The sequence below is a fragment of the Leguminivora glycinivorella genome, chromosome Z (genome assembly GCF_023078275.1).
Source record: "Leguminivora glycinivorella isolate SPB_JAAS2020 chromosome Z, LegGlyc_1.1, whole genome shotgun sequence".
Lineage (NCBI taxonomy): Eukaryota > Metazoa > Arthropoda > Insecta > Lepidoptera > Tortricidae > Leguminivora > Leguminivora glycinivorella.
This window is the reverse complement of record NC_062998.1, coordinates 7,918,868-7,939,281: the sequence shown is the minus strand read 5'-3', so window position 1 is coordinate 7,939,281 and position 20,414 is coordinate 7,918,868. Positions and strand designations below refer to the sequence as shown.

At 38.9% G+C, this 20,414-nt stretch overlaps 1 protein-coding gene across 1 annotated transcript in view; it reads left to right on the top strand.

Moving 5' to 3' along the window:
• The first annotated feature begins 348 nt into the window (after positions 1 to 348).
• Positions 349 to 20,414, top strand: part of LOC125241111 (protein obstructor-E-like) — a 93,907-nt gene continuing 73,841 nt past the window's right edge. Inside the window, exon 1 of the mRNA XM_048149437.1 lies at positions 349 to 479. The gene's annotated coding sequence lies outside the window, so the exon portion shown is untranslated. The remainder of the gene's footprint in view (positions 480 to 20,414) is intronic.

Here is a 20,414-nt window from a genome sequence, read left to right as displayed (position 1 = left end):
ATGTTATGTGTGAAGAATAGATTTCATTGTTCTAACTAACTGAATAGAAAACACTTTAATCCACAAAAATAACATATTACTGAAGGAAATATTACAAATAATCAGTTAAGGCAAAGTAGGAAAGTCGAAATTAGAAGACTCGCTTTCCCGCTTATTGCACTTTGAGAGTGGAACGGAAAAAAGCCGTTGAATTAAAAATGTGAGACGCGTACCGCCGATGAGCATGACAATTCATTCAAATGAACGCAAAGTTCAATGCACACGACAAAGATACACACCTGCTGAATTGAGGAGGTGTCTAATTAGTGTATTGTCTTGGGGGCGGGCAGGTGCGCAGTTTGGTCGGGTAGCACTAGCGAAACAAGAGTGGTGACTGGCGTTCACTTCACCTGCGCTGGCGTCAGTATCACTCAGTGAACAGACCCTGACGATTCCTTTCAGCCGCGCTTAAGTCCGTATTTTTGTGAACGATCATCAACGTAAGTCAAATTTTTTTTACGCTTCTTGCGAATGTTTTATTGTAACTGTTATTATAAGCATGTTTAATATGTAAACCTCTTAATGTTTCGTAATTATAAGATCAACGTAAACTTTTACTTTGATGTCCTCTCCACTCAGAATGACGGCCTACAGGATATAACTTATTTCAACTTGAGATTCCTTATTTAACTTTACCTTTTGTGAGGAAGATATTATTAGATGCTTACACCTTTATTCATAAACATTCACTAAAGTTATCAAGCTGATAAAATTTGTTTGTCCTTTTTTGTCAGAAAAGGACAAACGAACTTTATCGGCTTGAAGATATTAGATGCTTAGTAATTACGGACGTTTTGATTTAATTACTCAAAGAATTTCTTCTTAGGACGTTAGAAGCTTAGATTATAAATATTAAAATGTTATAATTATTTAAGGTATGTTATCTTTTCTCGAAGACCTTAACATAAAACTGATTTCTTCTTTTATCATAATTAAGTCGCAAGGCGAATTTATATATATGATATAACGATTGTAATCAACTATCAAAAAATATTTTTAGAAGTTCCTAGAAAATGACATACCTACCGACAAATGAAATATTTAGATATATAATTAAAAAATTGTAAGTAGCCAAGATTATACTACAATACCGTCACTTTTAACGTCTAGGGCAATGTCTAATAAAATTCAATGTACCGGAAAATGTAACAAAATATAAACAAAATTATTCATAAATATAAAATAAAGCAGGCAAGGAGGGCAAAATTATTCAGAAGATTAATTAACTTACAAAGTATCTTAAAAATATTTTCCCAGGTGTTAAAAACCCTACAGGATGATTTTTGCAACATAATAGATTATTTTAAATTCATTCTTTAGCTTCGGATGTAACTAGGTAGGTAACTTACTTTTAAATCAGATCACGTCGGACGTCTAGGTTAGTTATTACCGTTAGGTGACTAATCTATCTACATACATACATACATACAATCACGCCTGTATCCCACAAAGGGGTAGGCAGAACACATGAAACTACTAAAGCTTCAGTGCCACTCTTGGCAAATAAGGGGTTATAGGTTATAGGTTATAGGTATACGCGGGCTCGGTTTCCGCAACTCGACGTCATAATTTGCGCCTATTTTGCGTGATGGGTTGCGGCACTATTCCTGCCAACCCAGCTCTACCAGAAAGCCTAGCAGACCCTTTATGTTGCCGACGACTTCTGGAAGACACCCCGGCGACCCGAGGTGTTGTGCCCGTTATTCTGCCACCCCTGGACATTCGAGAATGACGTGAGCGGCTGTTTCCTCTGCCTCCGTGCACGCTCTGCATAGGGGGCTGTCTGTAACACCCAGGGTGAATAAGTGTTTGTTGAAAGGGGCATGGCCAAATAAGGGGTTGAAAGAAAACGAAACTGTGACATTGCAGTGACAGGTTGCCAGCCTCTCGCCTACGACACAATTACCACTAATCTGTCTATATCTAATAATTATTAACAGTAACATTATATTTAGTTTCCAAAAGTTAAAACTTTTAATTTAAATAATTTTCACACCTCTTGGTTTGCGGAAGTTGTTAATTAGAGAAAAAAAATAGAAATGTCGTGTTGTAAACTTCTGTATAACTACTATATTAGGTAATTGCCGAATTTGACATAGATTATTCTTTCAATGTTCATATTAAATTCTACGATAAGTAAGTACCTACACTTAATGTAGAAAGTTAGTTTTTAGTGTTACAGTAAAGTATAAAATAGACCTAGAGGTACAATTCCGTAAATTATGCAAATAGGCAAATAAAAAACCTCTTAGTAACTAGTATTTTAGGGCAGACTAATAGTTACAAATATATTTTATTACTTAATCTACTTCTAAATTAACGACGATCTTGTAAAACCGGCTGGCATACATTAGCAAGTATTAAGTCAGAGATCAGCTGGTCGTGTTCTATGTATAGAGCTAAAACTGGCATACATTTTAATTAACCCCTTTTATTGAGATTTTGGTCACGTCTCCATACCACCCTGCATCTATAATCTATACAAATATGTGCCCTACACTAAGGTCATTTCTTTCTACACTAAGTATTTCATATTTTTTTTTATCAAAATATATGATCATATGATGCCTCGCTCGCGTTAGAAAGAGACAAAAAGTAGCCTATGTCACTCTCCATACCTTCAACTATCTCCTCTTAAAAAATCACGTCAATTCGTCGCTCCCTTTGCCGTGAAAGACGGACCAACAAACATACACACACACTTTCCCATTTATAATATTAGTATGGATGAAAACGTTGAAAAAATTTTTTTTGCGAATTGATCTAAAAGTGATATACAGGGCGGTTCCTGATAATGAACCTAATGACGTGTCGAATTTAACGGAAAACAAAAAAAACACGGTGTATACAGCTACTAGAATTTTCAAATGGTTTGTGCGTTCAATAGTTACTACACGCGTGTGAGACTAAGAACACTTAGCCACGACATTGGTCTAAGCGCGACAGCGGCGAGCGGCGGCCATACATTGAAGCGAGACACAGCGATGGGACTTTTCATTCGCACGTATGGCTGCCGCTTGCCGCTGCCGCGCTTAGACCAATGTCGTGGCTGGGCCGTAAGAACACTTATGCCAGTATGGTTGCAAGCATGTCTGCCCACTCGAGTCATTGCAGCAATGTGCATGTGCAACCTATGCAAAAAACGGTCTCGTTACGTGTTTCCGGTTTGATAATTTTAAAGTATTTCAATCGGATCGGAATGCACGCTGGTTACTGGCGGTGTCACCACTATTACTTGGAATCGCAACGGAGCCGATTGCTGATATTAACCCTTAAATGCATGGTGATGTATATATGCATCATATATTTGAAGGCCCGTGGCTCGATATGTAGCTATCCAAAATCACATTTATTGCTTAATTATTATTCATTATTTATTATTATTTAAAAAACAATTAAATAAATTAAATAATATAATGATTTACTATTTATTATTTAAGGATTAAGATGAAATGGCAGAAAAGTGTGAAAAAACAGGATGATAGCGATTTTTAGTATGTGATTTAGGCTGATTTTTTCGGAGTTAGTAATTAGTTTATGTTTAAACATTTTATCATAGAGGTTCCACAAATAGTGTACCTTTTTAATAGTAGTCATTTTTTTTAAATAAAACTTACCAATTACGATATATTTATATAAATAAGATTTGACCTATTTAACTTCTAACACTGATTTAGTATAAAAATCGATCTTAAATATTTTTTTTATTATTTTTCCCAGAGTCAGAAAACCATTGTCTATCTCATATATTAATATCTCGTTAAAAGAAAAAATCATGCATTTAAGGGTTAAGATACGAATCATAGAGGAATAAGTAAGGAAAGAGTTGTAACTCCATACATCAGGAAATGCAAGTTATCTGTAGTGACATCTTTTTTACCGGATTAGCGGACCCGCCGCGCCACATTCACAATTTTGATCAATGATACTATCCAGGAGGCCGATTTTTGAATCTCGGCCATTCGATTTCGTGAAATTCGTTCAATAATATCTCCACTAGCGATTTAAATTCTACTAACAGAATCGAAAACGAGTGGTCATTACCACTAGTTTTAAAATTACTAGCTGTTCTGTTTCCCACAGACTTTCAAACGGCGAATTCGTGCGTTCGAAATTCAAAAATCGATCCCCGGAAGAAAATGAAGACTAAGGGCCGGTTGCACCAAACTATCTGGCACCGTTAAAGCGTTCCTTAAATTTTATTGTATTAGAAGTTCCATAGAAGTCTGCTGAGTGACGATGATGTATCTGTCAAATGTGGTTGATGCAACTGGCCGTATGTAGTAGCGTATCTTCCTCAATCCTCTGAAAAAAAACATAGAAAAAGTATTGTATGCAACGGTGTTTAACTGAGTCAAAAAATGCTCGTGGCGTCTTTATTAACAATTTTCGGCTTCGCCTCAAATTGTTACCCACGCCACTCACCTTTTTTGACCTCTTTTAACCACCAGTTGCATAAAATACTATAACCAAATTCAACATTTTTTATTTTATTTTAAAGTAGGTGTTTTATGTAAAATTTCGTAGCTATAAATTTTAACACCTTTATTCATAAACGTACACTAAAGTTATCCAGCCGATAAAGTTCGTTTGTCTCTTTCTATCACACCAATACGTCGGAAAGGGACAACCGAACTTTATCGGCTTGATAACTTAGTGTACGTTTATGAATGACGGGGTGAGTATTACCGTACTGTAAAAATGTAATGTATACGGATTAATGAATTTAATATAGATAGGTAATTATTGATATGTGGCAAAACGAAGGAAATTGTTTACACCTTCGCAATAAGTATCTAATGATATTTTTTTAATTTACCATGTTACTTCACGTACCTACTTAGGTACTTATTTTAAAAACTCTAAAAATGTCTATTGAGTTTCTGTCGCAGACCACCATGTGGCTTCTGCATATTCTGCGCTGTGATAGAGTTGCCATAGTAGGTATGTATATATTGTATAATAGGCAATAAGAGGCAAAAAACATATTGTGCTAAAATATTTAAAATACCTACAGTCATTTCCGAAACGTGTGAATTCACGTCAATACTTTCTTTTATCAGTATTACACGGAGTAGGTAAACGTTTCGTGGCAGCGGCAGCGCACACTGCAGAGAGCGCACGTGGACACCGTACCGGCGCGGCGCCACAGAATATATAATAGCACAAGTAAAGAAGGCCCACTGCTTTGATGTTTCCGAAATGCCGCCTTTTTAAATACCTACAACATTCTTACAAAGAAACGAGCCGCACGTGCGCGGCGTCCGGTGATAGGGTTACCAATGGATCCAAACGAATTAATACTCACATTAAATGTTATATTATTATATTCAAGTCTTGAGTACTTTCTAGGTATATACGCTGTATTTATATATTTTTGTTCAAGGTTCCAACATCACAAGCCTTATTGAACTTTTCCGTGGGACTTAATCAGTAGTAGATCTGTATAAGAATATCTTTTGGTATTTATTTTATTCAACATGTCTATTTAATTAAGTATTATTAGCCATTCCACCCGCGGACATCGCTTAAAAAACCTCGCGACGTAAAGTAACAATAGAAAGTGCGAACGTGCATTCCGTGAGAATGTGCGCCACCCCTGAGTAGGCCGCGAACTCGCGGCCACAGCTCGCGGCCGCCAGGATATACTTGTAGCGCGGCGATAGGATAGCGGAGTGAGCCGCCCCTGGCAGCGCCAGCGGACGCGTCTGTGTGCGTGAGCTAGGTATGCATACAACTACAACTGCTGTAGGCACCGCCCCCCCCTCAGCGCGTCCTCTGCGGCGCGGCGATAATCACCTAGCCCTAAGGCCCTGGTTTCTCTGGCCCGTCACACGCGCCCGGCGGCGTTTGGATGTGAGCCGCATGTACCGCTGTGCCACACGCTGTCGGTCGCGGGTGCGTGGGTTTTCTGACCCTTGGTCACCCGTCGTCGGCGACGGAACTCAGAAGCTCTGGTAGACTGATTTTTGAACTGTTGTGTTGTGCTCTGATCAAAATGAATGCAAAAATACTTACATTGTAATTCTTAGAGGAAGAAGATTATACGCGACTTAATCCGTCCATATAAATATTGATATTACCCAAAAAAAAGAGACAGTCAAACGATATTTTTGTATGAAACCGGCAAAAAGAAAGTGAAATTTTTAACTTGGTACTCAAACACTTGCATTGTAGTAAAGAAAAAATTACATCATATATTCGATTAAGTATATCGAAAACAGTTCACAGAAGTACAATTCATCCATTGAATTACTATGTACTAACATACTAGAAATTACACCCCAAACAAAGTCTGTGCTCCGGCCGGCAGCGCGCGGCGCATGCGTGGGGAGGTACCGTGTCATAGAGTAAGACTTGACCAATGACCACCTAGACGCGACACTCTTAGTGTAGACCTTTTTTATACTTTTTGTAAAATACTAACCCCTTATTCATAAACGCACACTAAAGTTATCAAGCCGATAAAGTTCGTTTGTCCCTTTTCGGCGTATTGGTGTGATAGAAAGGGACAAACGAACTTTATCGGCTTGATAACTTTAGTGAACGTTTATGAATAAGGGGGTAAGTAGTTTAATTTTAGCACTATCATACATTGTGCTATGTTTAAGTTCTACTAAGTGAAACAAAAATACATTATTGATTTTTTTCATATACCTACTTTAATTGCCCTTGAAGAAAATCATAGGTTATTATTGTATGAAAATATCGATTACAACTCGTGTTAGAACTGTGTAGTATTCATAAGTATAACGTGAAATAAATTTAACATTTCTCTTTTATATATTACAAACAGAATATAATCACAATTACTATACTTCATTACCTACATGTCAAGTCTGTGCGATTATGATGCGATTAATCTATGATTTCGTTCAACAAAATGGCAGCGATAGCTTCGCGTTTGAGGAGCGCGTCCCTTCATTGAAATAATTACTTAAATAAAGATCGATTAACATAGCGTGTATACTAACCGATGAAATGTGACACGTCAGTTTTATTCGATTTTCTCGTATGGCTTAAACAGCATCTTGTTGCGCAGGAAGGCATTTTTACATTTTATTTGTGTGCAGGCAGAAACATAAGTCCAATGGACTTATGTTTGTAGCGCAAACGTTTTGCTCGCAGTGTCCTCTCTAGTATTACCTCAATGAGTTCATCATTATCTTTAGTGAAGTCAGTCATTTTCCATATCAAGACGCCACCCGCCGTCCGTTGCTATTGTACAAAACGAATACAGACCGTCGCGTGCGGCGTGTGACCTTCGCCCGTCGAACCACCCGCCGCCGGCGACGTTTCAAAGAAACCACCCTCAAACATTTCCGAACAAAACATTCGAACGTCGTCAGTCGCGGACCCGCGTAAAAAACCACAACACATTCTATGAACATTGGTCAAGTGCGAGTCGGTTTTCGACTTTTCCATACAAAGAACTCATGAGCGCCTGAACGACTGTGATGGCAAAGTTAACTTTTCGCACTTTCAAGACTTTACGTATATATCTCGGAAACGATAAGAGATAGAGCAAAATGGACTTCAGATTTGGGCTGTCGTTGGCACAAATTCTATGTTTTCGTCAACAGAGACCTTTTTTTGGACCGATTTGAACAAAATTTTGCTCAGTCCACTTACAAACGGTCTTAAGCGCCTCCTTTTTAGTAGAAACTTAAGTCATTTTGGCAAATGAAAAAAAAAATTGAACAATTTCTAAAAAGAAAAAGACAGAAATGAATTTCTTTCTACCTGTCCATCACGCTTACAAAATTTTAAGACGTTTAGTACTGCTTGCAGCGTCAGTGAGTGAAAATCTTAATTTGAGTTTTTTTCTCGTAAGTCCGACTTACGCTTGACTGTAGATTTCTAATAGGTTTTCCTGTAATCTACAGGTAGAGGGCTATCTCGTGTATTTTTTTGAAAATTTTACGCTAAGTAGTTTCGGAGATAAGGGGGGGAATGGTCATTTTTTGTCTATTTTCTTAAATTACTTCTAAAGTACCAAAATAAAAAATTAAAAAAAAATATATTTCAAATGCTCATAAAATGCTCTTTCATTTGATATATAACACAATATAGTTTTAATAACTTTGATTTTTAATTTTCAAGTTTACCCCCCAAAAGTGACCCCTATGATTAAATTTCATTTAATTAAATTACATGTCCGTCTTTGGGCCACAGGTTTACATATGTGTACCAAATTTCAAGTAAATCGGTCCAGTAGTTTCGGAGAAATCGGCTGTAACAGAGGGACAGACAGACACACGAGTGATCCTATAAGGGTTCCGTTTTTCCTCTTTGAGGTACGGAACCCTAAAAACTGAGTTAAGTACCTAATCTAGTTCACGAATTTCACGATGCCCATTATTTGGCAAAAGTATATTTAACAATAGTCACGAACCCGGCGTACCCGATTAGCGGACCCACCGCGCCACTTTTAAATTTTGATCAATTATACTATCCAGATGCCGTAGCCGAATGGCATTTCTCCGACGCGAAACGAAAACGAAACGCCGTGAAAGGTAGTCTGGCTCTGTCGCGCCAATACGCAAGAGCGATAGAGATAGATGATATCTACGAGCGTTTAGTTTCGTGCGCGTTTGTGCCATTCGGCTACGCACCCAGGGAAGAAAATGAAGACTATAGCTTGTAAGAAAAATCGTGATGTCGCGGAGAAAATACTAAGTAATTTTTCTTGTAGCCGTTATTTTTTGCAATAGTTCATTCAACAATAGACACAAACACGGCGTATACGCGATTTTACCCATTTAGTGGACCCGTCGCGCATCTTTCACAATTTTGCCGAATGATACAATCCAGGAAAGAAAATGAAGACTATAGTTTGTAAGAGAAAATACTAAGTAATCTTTCTTGTAGCCGTTATTTTTTGCAAAAGTTCATTCAACAATAGCCACAAACCCGGCGTGCCCGATTTTACCCGATTAGCGGACCCGCCGCGCCACTTTCACTCGGCATTATGTGAACCGTGACGTAACCGCGTGTGACGTCGCGTTAATCAACACTGTGTACGTAGCCGAATGCACAAACGCTCACAAAACGCTCACGATTCGTAGCTATCTATCTCTATCGCTCGCGTATTGGCGCGACAGAGCCAGACTACCTTTCTGCGGCGTTTCGATTTCGTTTCGCATCGCAGAAATGCCATTCGGCTACGGGGTCTGGTCTATGCACGGCTCGGAGGCATGAGTGAACTTTTCGAATCATCAGTTATGGGTTGTACAGGCAGCAAATATATGAATATAGTCAAATTGCAAATATATGTATACACAACTTTATTGTACAGCTGCGAAATTGCATGGAGAAATTATGAATGAATTAATTGATAAATTCGCCGGCAACTAGGTAACTATACACTCTATACAGGCAATAAAGTATACTGTATTACATACTTACATATTTTTTTCTACTTGTCGACTGTAATCTGTCAATTAGGGCACCACAGACTAAACTATAAGTGCTATCTTTTCAGTGTTGGATACTCTATGGCAGTTCCGACTCAAGTATAATAAGCTCATTATAGTTGACTTTAGTTAACTGTAATAATTTCAAAAATAGAACTTCATACAATTTCTATACTAATTTGCGATACCTGGCAAATTTTCCTGCATCTGAAATACATTTTTTTTTTTTATCTGTCGCGTTATCGGCCAATCAGAGACGGTTATTACAAACAATTGGTTGCTAGGTAATTCGGAGTTGATACGACGGTGAACGACTCTATTAACATTAATTTTAACTTGCATGAATGATGATATTTCCGTCCATTGATGATGAAGATGATGACTCGTAGAAAAAGTATTGTATACAATAGTGATATAATTGAGCTTTTCACTCTCGTACCGTACTATTAGGCCACTCAGCAAGCTTCGTGGCCTAAACATGGTACTCGACTGAAAATCTTTGTATTATATCACGATTGTATAAAATACTATTATCACTTAGCAACAAACGTATTGGCAGTTAGTGTCATTAGTCATTAGTGTCATTACGCGACATAATATCTATGATAATTATGTAAAATGTTTATTTACGCAAGGAAATTAAAATCAAATCGAATTGAGAACCTCCTCCTTTTTTCGTCGGTTAAAATTTATATTACTCGTACGGGCTAATAAGTGCCAACTTAAAAAACTTACCTTAAAATACATATACTGATATTAAGACAGCATACAGCAGCTAAAATGAGCCCTTGAGCAATTACAACAAGCCATTAACGCAATGCAATGTTGATGCGCAACGCTGTGCGAGGAATTCGCCAGCTTTTTGGCCTGGGCCACTAAAAACTTTTTATTAATGATTAGATTGATTAGCCAAAACATAATATACATTTTCTCATCTTCATCTTTGCAGAAGCTAGAACAGGTAAATTGTACGATATAAACAAATAATTATATTTGAAACACAAACGATGATATAAAGTTTAAAAACCGCCGTTACCCGAACATCTTTGTATAAACAACTTGATAACTTTACTTGGCTAACCTTAATGTCCCGTATAGACGTGAGAAAGTTATTCCTGCCGTCATTCAACCTAAGTAACATACAAATGCCAGTACAGTTTCTCGACGCCCGACCGCAAATGTAACTTTGTCGCATCAGCTTTTACTTGGGGTGGAAAATTATCGGAAAATGTCTTAAGCGCTTTTGACCCTCATTTTCTCTTCAGCTTTTTACGTTTAAAAATTACAACCATCATGAATTTATAGCGAACTCTCACTCTCCTGAGTGGAGTCACATCAGTTCGAGTGTGATATATTAAATTTGTGTTTCTGAATAAAGTCAGGAACAGAGCGGGAGGGTTATATGGTTATATAACGTTATCTCTCTCTAAGGGACTCGTTCAAGTGAGATAGATTGTTTTAAAGGGTAAATTAGTGGAGGTAGTTGGGCATCAAAGCTATGTGTTGAATTCCCTGGGTGCCCTTAGAGCCGTTCCTCACTAGCGTCTTTCGGCGTCTAGTCAACTAATTATTTATTATTTAAATAAGTTACACAACATAACAGTAAACCATTGTGAAACTAAAAAAAATAAGTATAAAAACACAAAGAAAATATAAACAGATTAAAAAAATAATTATATGGCTGCTGTTCGACTCATTTTTCGACAGCAATGTCATTTTATGGTGACGAGTGACGAGCATTTTTGCATTGCTACAACAGCTCCTAAATCCTAGAGCTCCTATAACTGTCATATTATCCTTCTAATGTCTAATAAATCCCTTTCTTGGGCCTAATTTGAAGCAACTTTACAAAAGCTAATATGAAACCAATAGTTATTTATTAGTATTATCAACCAAATTCTGGCCAAAAATTTGCCAAAAATAGTTGGTGTCGTTTTCCGGTACTACACTAAAGTCTCCAGCGTCGATATCTGGTTAACTCTTTAGCTGCTACTTGATGCAATTTTGACGCACCGGGCAGCGACGATTTTCCATAGCGCTGACAAAATGTCGACGCTCAAAAGACGCGCGTGTGTTGCGGCCTTTACACCGTCGGCGGCATCAAAGGGGTGCGTTACACAACCATGTCACGTGTCCCTTCCGATTCCTGTTCTGATTAAGTTCCGTGATTAGACACGGAAATCGGAAACGGTTCCAGATGGATATCAAAGAGCCAATCAAAACTAGAACTCAACTCGGGCTCAAACATTAGACGGATACATGTGGAAAATAGCAACAAATAGATGGACATCCGTACTAATACGAGTATTATAAATGGGAAAGTGTGTGTGTGTCTGTTTGCCCGTCTTCCACGGTAAAACGGAGCGACGAATTGACGTGATTTTTTAAGATAGTTGAAGTGATGGAGAGTGACATAGGCTACTTTTTGTCTCTTTCTAACGCGAGCGAAGCCGCGGGCTAAAGCTAGTGTCTGAATAAAACTTGCAGATTGGTGTCATAGAGCACCTGGTTTTGTACCCTTCAACGGCCAAGTCACACAACATTACATACAATCATACACATACATACTAATGTTAAGAAATGTAATAATTCATTTGAATTTAGTCAAGTAGACTCTGTAAATATTGTTAAAACATTCAAGTCACTCAATTTAAAGAAAACGGAAGACTTATGGGGAACATCAGTTAAAGTAATTAGTCATGTCATAGATATAATAGCACCTTACTTGGCCGTAATATATAATATTTCAATTTCACAAGGCACCTTTCCAGATCTTATGAAATGTAGCAAAGTCATACCGCTTTTTAAATCGGGTGATTCGAGTGATATAACCAATTTCCGTCCCATATCAATACTTCCTGTTCTAAGTAAAGTCTTTGAGAAGCTAATGTTAAATGATCTACTGGGACACTTCAATAGACATAGATTACTTACAAGCAAACAGTTCGGTTTCACAAGGGGCTGTTCCACGACCGATGCTGCTTCGGTACTCATTAAACATATATATAATATTTGGGAAAATTCTTGTGATGCAATTGGCATATTTTGTGATCTTTCAAAAGCCTTTGATTGTGTGGATCATGGAACGCTCATTTTGAAATTAGAACACTATGGTTTGTCTATAAATGCCCTAAACTTTATGTCTTCTTACCTTAGCAATAGAACACAAACAGTAGTTGTTAACAAAACTCGCTCTAGCGGGACTGTTGTCCAATTAGGAGTGCCACAAGGCTCAATTTTAGGTCCATTCCTGTTTTTGGTTTATATAAATGATTTGCCATGTATAGTAAAAAACTTTTGTGAAATAGTACTTTTTGCTGATGATACATCACTGCTTTTTAATGTTGACCGAAAATCTACGGATTACAATGTAATTAATAGCACGTTAGCTGATGTACTGCAGTGGTTTACTGTCAACAATTTACTTCTTAATTCTAAGAAAACCAAATGTATTCGATTCTCTCTGCCGAATGTTAAACCAATCGATACAAAAATACTTTTGAATGATGAATGCTTAGAGATGGTAGATACAACACTGTTCCTTGGCTTAACATTGGACAAAAATCTACAATGGAGTCCTCATATAAGGAAACTAGCAAGCAAATTAAGTTCAGCCGCATACGCCGTTAGGAGAATCAGGCAACTGACTAATGTTGAGACAGCTCGCCTAGTGTATCATAGTTATTTTCACAGTGTAATGTCATACGGTATTCTGGTTTGGGGCAAAGCAGCTGACATACAGACTATCTTTGTATTACAAAAGAGAGCCATTCGTTCTATTTACAACTTAGGAACACGTGAATCAGTAAGAGAACTCTTCAAAGAAATTAATATCTTAACTGTAGCTTCCCAATACATTTATGATAGTATAATTTATGTTGTTAAGAATTTAGACTGTTTCACTAAGAATTCTGATATCCATAATTATAACACTAGAAACAAAAATAAGCTTGCCATAAAGAAGTTTCGTGTCCGTAAAGTACAGAAGTCATTTGTTGGGCAATGCATTCATTTTTATAATAAGTTACCTGACACTGCTTTGAGATTACCCCTCCCAGCTCTTAAGAACTACTTAAAAAAATCATTGATGTTAAAGGCTTATTACAGAGTCGAGGACTATTTGACAGACAAACATGCATGGCCCGAACCAGAAACTACAAAAAACGAATAGCAACTAAAATAATTGTATTATGTATAGAGGACACAGTTCAGATAAGAAAGCACATCAAATATTTTATATTTTATGTTGTGTAGGTAAATTACATATTTAATGATATTGAGATTCATATTATCTTTTTCTTCTGTGACAATTTGATATGTTTTCTCTGAAGAAGAACGACGTATTATTAAGCAATAATATAATTTATTGAAATTAATTTCCATAGAGTACCTAGTCTGTTCATATTCTTTGATGAATACTTTTGCATGTTAAATTGTATCTTGTTATTTAATGCATGTTAGTTATAAGATGTAATGTTTTGAAAAGAAGTTGCCCGCCGAGTTTCTTGCCGGTCCCATAGTGGATACCCCCCTCCCAACTGAGGGGGGACTGAAATCTTCTCGAGGCTGAGGCGTAGGGTTAGAGCCGGCGTAGCTTTATTTGACGTTCATATGCGCATTGTAATATGCCTACTTGAAAAATAAATATTTCATTTTCATTTTCATTTTCATTTTCATTTACATACAATCACGCCTGTATCCCATAAAGGGGTAGGCAGAGCACATGAAACTACTAAAGCTTCAGGGCCACTCTTGGCAAATAAGGGGTTAAAAGAAAACGAAACTGTGGCATTGCAGTGACAGGTTGCACACAACATTAACTACAATAAAAATGAAATCGCAGTAAGAAACCTTAGACTTAGCACGACTTAGTCTAGATTTCATTACTTTTTAGAGATAAACAAGCAGCTCCATCGAGACTTGGCTAGTTTTTCACAGAATGTTTTTGGTGGGATAACCTTTAGATCTTTTTATAAAGGGGTGTGTTATTTTATTTGCATTCCGATATTTTGCACTATATTTATGGACATTTCTGAACTTCTCTTGTATTAGAATAACTAGGAGAAGGAGGTTGTTTCTGATGAGTAAATATAAAAAAAACATTCTGAATATATTAATATTCACGTCCATCAAAATAAGCATATTCATAGGGCAACTTGAACCAACGAAAAAACCCTCGGGCTAACCCTCCATTTTATATGGAATTTGACAGATGACAGCCCACTAACCCTGAGTTAAGTGGTTGCTGCAAGTGGGCCTTATAAACGTTACAATTATTAGGCCCACTTGCACCAAGCATTTAACTCGGGGTTAGTGGGCTGTCATCTGTCAAATTCCATATAAAATGGTGGGTTAACCCCCGGGTAAACCCTCCATTTTCGTTGGTGCAAGTGGCCCTTAGTTAAGTTAAATCTGTGGATAATAGATCCTAGGTATGAATAGAATTTCCGTATAATTTTCGGGTAGTAAATATCAGAAAACCATTACGGATCCCGTCTATTATGAGAACGTCTCATCATAGTCTATTGAAAAATATAGGATAAGGCGGGGGATATTCTTATATACTAATGTAGGAGAGTCGAACTCATCTTATTGCAAACATTTAAGTTTTAATACGTTAATTTTTATTTTATTTTTTTATTTTATTTTATTTATTGAACATAGTGCAAGCTTACAGTCTGAACCAATACACCTACACATTAACAATACATGCAATATAATAAAAATAAAACATGCTTAGGTAAAATGTCGAACAAGTCAAACTAATCAAATAAACAATTAAGAGGAAAAATAAAATGAGAAAATTTAAAACAATGTCAAAACAGATTACAGGTCAGTCAAATAAAAATTTATAAATTGTCTAGCAGTTTTGCATAAGTATGCTAAACGATCGGCAAACATGTCAACGTCAACGTGCTGAGTGAGCATCGCCTGGAGAAGCGTTAAAGCACGCGTGGTGGGCGCGTGCCTCGCGTAACACGTGCGAGCGGTCGGCCGCTGCAGCAGACACGGCCGGCGACGCGGTGCCACCGCCCCCTCCAAGTCGCGCGGCACACGCTTGGGAACTAATAACCCTATCTTTCCTAACACATCTGGGCTATCAACATGGTGGTGGATGATGGAGAGATAGTGTATCAGGAGCAGCAACTTCCTCCTCAAACCGAGGGTGTCTAGCCCAACCATCCCCGAGACAAAGATGGAAGGGTAGAGGTACGGGTAGTATCCATAAGCTTTCTTGTACAACCAGCGTGCAAATTTCCGTTGTGTTTTCTCAAGCATTAAGGAATACTTGGCTTCATACGGATCCCAGACAACCGCACCATACTCCAACTTACTGCGTACGTAAGCATTATAGAGAACCTTGGCCACTCCGACGTGAAATTGCTTGGATATTCTCATTACAAATCCTAAGGTTTTACTGGCCTGCCTGCTAATGCTAGTGATATGCGAATGGAAGTCAAATTTGCTATCCAACATTAAACCCAGGTCACGAATATCAGTGACTTTCTCCAAAGACGAGCCCGCTAGACTGTACACAGTTTGGAGTGCGGAACGTTTACGTGTGAAAGTTATCGCCTTACACTTTTTGGCATTAAAGGGAAGTCTATTTCTCACGCTCCACCCAGCAGCAGCATCAATATCAGCTTGCAACGCCGCACTGTCACTACTATCACCAATGCCTAGGAGCAGCTTCAGGTCATCGGCGAAAAGAAGACATTTAGCTGCCCTAAATGTATCAGGCAAGTCATTTATCATAATAAGAAAAAGAGTGGGGCCAAGGGTACTGCCCTGACTTACACCAGACAGCGTACAGTAATCGCTAGACTCGAAGCCGCTCACCCTAACGTACTGTTGCCTACCGCACATATAACTAGCTAAGAACTCTAATAGCTTCGGCGTGAAGCCCACTAGCGCCAACTTGCCCAGCAATATGTCATTGTCGACCAGGTCGAAAGCTTTTCTAAAGTCGAAATAAGCTGCATCGACCTGGCGACCAACATCCATCTCCTTGCAGACATAGTCAGCAAGAGCAACAAGATTCGTGACAGTGGATCGCGACTTACGGAAGCCGTGCTGACTGGGGTGCAAGCGATCTGCCACCTGTACACTTATATGGCGATTGAGCATGATTTCAAATATCTTGCCAAACACAGGCAGCACGGCTATAGGCCTAAAAGAGGTAATATCCGTATTGTTACCTTCCTTGGGAACTGGCGTCACCCTAGAAGTTTTCCAGCGATTTGGATAGACGGAACATCTGAGCGAAAGGTTAAATATATGCATTAGAGGCGTAACCAATGTGTCAGCACAATCTTTGGCTAGAAATACTGGGATACCGTCCGGTCCGCTAGATGAGCGGGGTTTAATTTTACGTATAGCCGCCCTTAAATCAGACTCAGAAACGAAGGGAATGGAGACAGTTCTCGAGTCACCGGAGACGTGTGCCAAGCGCGCCGCGGCCGCCGCGTCCAGGTTCGGCCTATCTTGCTGGAACACTGAGCTGAAATAATTGGCGAAGGCATCCGCAGCATCCTGACCACTCACTTCTCTTCCATTAAAATAAAAAGACTCGTCACTGTGCTGTCGTTCCCTTTTTTTGTCTTTGACATAATCCCAGAACTTCCCCGGGCAACTAATAATATTACGTTGTACATTATGAAGGTAAAGTTTATACGCATCATCAATCAAATACTTTACTTGTGTTCTGTAATATTTGAACATATGCCAATTGAAATCCTTGCCCTCTTGTCTGAAACGTTTCAAGTGAAAATATTTTAATTTAATATTGCGTATAATCTCCCCTGTGAACCATTTTGGGTATACGTATTTAGAATTATTATTAGTACGATTTTTTAAAGGAACAAATTGATTGATACACGAATAAAGTTTGCGTTAATCGTTATAAGTATTGTCTGTGTAGGTGATCGGGCCGCCAACGGTAATAAAACACTAAAAACTTTATAAGTATGTACAGTTTATATACACCACATTATTTACATACAAGGAAAAAGCACTGGATATTTACAAAACAACACTATATACACATATTATTTACAAAAGATGTGTAAAATAAAACATTCGTAGCTCATTGACATGACAAAACTGAACTGAAAGCGAAAAAATATGTACAAAAAACAAAAGACGCGCTGGCAGCGGCATCCGCAGCGGCACAGTATAACAAAGAGTACTATCGTACAGTATGGCCACTCCTGCTCCCCGCTGAAAGTGCCGCCCACCCCCTCTCAGTTACCTGACAGTTACCGCCTGTCAAAAACGCGAACAGTCGACCTGTCATATCTCACTCATACAAGCATGGTACACGTTCACCTACACGAGCTTAGAATGTGTGCTAGGAACGCGCCTCTTTCATATATTTGATCGCCAGTGTCCGAGATGTGGCCAGGCTGCCAGCAGGCGCGCAGCACGAAGGTTGGTAGTTCCGTCGCCTACAGTCTGACTGAAAAAATTGTCTCCTCCCGTGGGTGTCGTAGAAACAGTGGGATGTGGGTTAAAATGGGTCATTTCCAAGAACTATTGTTGCTATATACAGAGTGGGGCCTGTAACAAAGGCGAAGAATTGAACTCTAGGCTATTGTCCTTATACTGATCAACATTTGTTCGGCGACTTTTAAAAATAACTTGTATTTTGATTTTTATCACCCTTGAAAGTTTTTTCTAAGAGGTTATGTATTGCGAATTCTGTTAAATCTAAAGTGTGACAGACAACATCAATGACAACAATAATGGCGTACATTGAAGCTAATATTTATTTTGTATGAAAAATTAAAAATTTAAAGACTTCATAATTTTTAAAAGTCACTGAACAAATGTTGATCAGTATAAGGAGAATAGCCTACAGTTTAATTCTTCGCCTTTGTTACAGGCCCCACTCTGTATAGCCTTATAGGGTCCATGAGAGACTGCATTTACTACCAAATTGTAACATCTTTTGTATATTTACCATGGTGAAATAAAGATTGATTGATTGATTAAATCTCGGGGTAGGCCAGAGACCGATAACCTCTTACTGCAATGCAGCAATTTCGATTTCATTCAACCCCCTAATTGCTAAGAGCGGGGATGAAACTTCAGCAGTGCCATGTGATCTACCTACCCTGTATAGAAATACCGGTGTGAGTATATTTAGGAATGTTAATATATATACTAACAATATAATAAACCTGTAAGATAAGCTTTTCTAATAGAGACACTGATAGTCAGACACCATAGGATGCCAGCTACAATTTCTTTCGACTCTCTAACTTTTGGCTCGCAATCGGAATTGATACCAGTTAAGAACTGGGCGTTTATATAGAGCTTTGTGTACCTGTTGGAATAGAAGGGCGTAACTGCAAAATAAATGACTATAATGTTAGACTTTTCGAACCCAGTAGCCTCTGCAACCGAACAAAAGATTACAGGATGATGCCTCGTTCGCATTTATTCTTGTGACTGTCCAGTCCAACTCATCACACAGATAAATGCTCTTACTGAGATTCGAAACCAGGTTCATGGATTTAGCAGCGTGGGCTAGTCACTAGGCCAGCCTGGTCGAATATTATTGGAATAATGTGACCCGGTGCTGAAACAGATGATCTACTTTTGATAGCAGCTCGCCCAATCTAGTCACAGTATAATAAAGAGTACTAGCGTACAGTATGGCCACTCCTGCTCCCTGCTGAAAGTGCCGACCCCCTCTCGGTTACCTCACAGTCACCGCGTCAAAAAGGCGAAAAGTCGACCTGTCATACATATTTCACTCATACAAGCATAGTACGTGTTCACCTATACAGCTTTGTGTGCTAGGAACGCGCCTCTTTCATATATTCGATCGCCAGTGTCCGAGGTGTGGTCCAGTGCTGGATTTAACGTGAAATATGAAATAATGAAAACGTACTGTTAAAATGATGTCTCCTCCTTAATTTAAAACTATAGTTGACGATTACAAGAGTACCAAAGGCCCGTAGAACTACAAGTGGTCAATCATTCATGGTCGTTTTAGTAATCTGTATCACTCTTCCACTAGTCCGACACAGACAGTTGCATATCGTTAGCATTGGAGCCTTAGCCATTGATTTTTTTTATTTTATTGAGAAAGAAACAAACGGTCACATACAGTATGAGATACATTGTCATTTGACTTCGGGTTTATTTCGATCACTGGACTGGAATGCTACTGGAACTGATGTGAACGCGGCATAAGGTGCCCGTCGAATGCTATTGTTGTTATTGAACTTGACGCCACCCAGAACTGCGACGGGTGAACATTGGGACACAGGAGTAAAAAGCGTTTTACTGTCACCTATAAATTGATTGTTAAAGTTTCCAAATGCTATATTTTACCTTTTCAGAAATAGAAGTTTCAAAAGATTATATATAAATGTCGCCTTATTCCCGACGAATTTGGCAAATACAACCTTTCAGTGTAACGCCGTGTCTTGCGTGGGCGACGGTCGCGCGACCGTCGCCGTCGCGTCTCATCGCATCGTCTACTTCCATACCGATAAGGTTTGATTTCGTATGCGTCGCATCGCCGTCGCGCGACAATCGAGCGACCGTCGCCCACGCAAGCCACGGCGAAAGGCCTGAGCGGACGCTCGCAGCGGAGCGTTCGGACGGGCGAACGTGCGTCCACGCCACGCAGCGTCGACTCAGGACACTTGTATGAGCTTCAGTTGTTTGACATGCACTCCGCGCACCCTGCCCCGCTGCAGGAGTGCACGCCAATCTGTTCACTCAGGGTCTTACACTATTGAGTATTCGCACACCTCGGACAATGGCGATTAAATATATGAAAGAAGCGCGTTCCTACACACACAGTCTAAGCTCGTGTAGGTGAACGCGTACCGTGCTTGTATGAGTGAGATATGATAGACTGGTCGCGTTCCTGACAGGCGGTAACTGTGAGGTAACCGAGAGCGGGTGGGCGGCATTCTCAGCGGGGAGCGTGTGGTCATA